The sequence below is a fragment of the Neopelma chrysocephalum genome, unplaced genomic scaffold (assembly GCF_003984885.1).
Source record: "Neopelma chrysocephalum unplaced genomic scaffold, ASM398488v2 Primary Assembly neopelma1_93926, whole genome shotgun sequence".
NCBI lineage: Eukaryota > Metazoa > Chordata > Aves > Passeriformes > Pipridae > Neopelma > Neopelma chrysocephalum.
Genome location: NW_020922638.1, coordinates 1,309 through 2,910, shown reverse-complemented (window position 1 = coordinate 2,910; position 1,602 = coordinate 1,309). Strand labels below are relative to the sequence as shown.

At 32.4% G+C, this 1,602-nt stretch overlaps 1 long non-coding RNA gene across 1 annotated transcript in view; it reads left to right on the top strand.

Annotated features, from left to right (window-relative positions):
* Positions 1 to 1,008: 1,008 nt before the first annotated feature.
* LOC113980377 overlaps positions 1,009 to 1,602 on the top strand; it is a 663-nt gene continuing 69 nt past the window's right edge. The window contains exons 1-2 of the long non-coding RNA XR_003538131.1: positions 1,009 to 1,189; positions 1,450 to 1,598. This is a non-coding gene — a long non-coding RNA (uncharacterized LOC113980377). The remainder of the gene's footprint in view (positions 1,190 to 1,449; positions 1,599 to 1,602) is intronic.

Genomic DNA, 1,602 nt, shown 5'->3' with positions numbered 1-1,602 from the left:
ATTTTTAGTTCCCAGTTTATGATTCTGACTATATTTATAATTCCAAGTTTATTTTTCATTCTGAGTTTATTTGTCATTCCAGGTTTATTTTTCATTCTGATTTTATTTATAATTCCAAGTTTATAATTCTGAGTTTATTTATAATTCCAAGTTTATTTGTAATTCCAAGTTTATAATTCTGAGTTTATTTGTAATTCCAAGTTTATGTACAATTCTGAGTTTATTTTTCATTCTAAATTTATTTCTAATTCTGAGTTTATTTTTCATTCTGAGTTTATTTTTAATTCCGAGTTTATGTTTCACTCCAAGTTTATTTTTAATTCCAAGTTTATTTTTAATTCTGAGTTTATTTTTAGTTCCGAGTTTATTTTTCATTCTGAGTTTATAATTCTGAGTTTATTTATAATTCTGAGTTTACTTTTAATTCAGTTTATTTGTAATTCTGAGTTTACAATTCTGAGTTTACTTATAATTGTGAGTTTATTTTTCATTCAGAGTTTGTTTTTAATTCAGTTCATTTATAATTCTGAGTTTATTCTTATTCTGAGTTTATGCATAATTCTGAGTTTATCTTGAATTCTAAATTTATTTTTCATTCCATGTTTATTTTTCATTCTGAGGTTATTTGTCATTCTGAGGTTATTTGTCATTCTGAGTTTATTTTTCATTCCAAGTTTATTTTTCATTCCGAGTTTATTTTTCATTCTGAGTTTTACGGGTGTTTAATGAGGTAATTACAACTGGTTAATGAGGTAATTATGGGTGATTGGTTAGTTGATGGGGTGGTTAATGAGGTGATTATAGGTGGTTAATGAGGTAATAACATCTAGTTAATGAGATGATTATGGGTGGTTGGTTAGTTAATACGGGTGGTTAATGAGGTGGTTAACGAGATGGTTACAGGTGGTTGGTTAGTTGATTACGGCTGGTTAATGAGGTAATTACAGCTGGCTAATGAGGTGATTCTGGGTGATTGGTTAGTTGATGGGGTGGTTAACGAGATGATTACAGGTGGTTAGTTGATTGCAGGTTGTTAATGAGGTAATTATGAGTGGCTAATGAGGGGATTATAGGTGGTTGGTTAGTTGATACGGATGGTTAATGAGGTGATTATGGCTGGTTAATGAGGTGATTGTGGGTGGTTAGTTGATGTGGTTGGTTAATGATGTGATTATGGCTGGTTAATGAGGTGACTATGGGTGGTTAGTCGATTACATGTGGTTAATGAAGTGATTATGGCTGGTTAATGAGGTAATTACGGCTGGTTAATGTGGTGATTATGGGTGGTTAATGAGCTAATTGTGACTGGTTAATGAGATGACTATGGCTGGTTAATGACGTGACTAAGGATGATTAATGAGGTAGTTACGACTGGTTAATTAGGTGATTATTGGTGGTTAGTGAGGTAATTACAGCTGGTTAATGAGATGACTATGGGTGGTTAATTAGGTGATTATGGGTGGTTAGTTGATATGGGTGGTTAATGAAGTGACTGTGGGTAGTTAATGAGGTGATTACGGGTGGTTAATGAGGTAATTACGGATGGTTAATGAGATGACTATGGGTGGTTAATGAGGTGACTGTGGGGAGTTAATGAGGTGA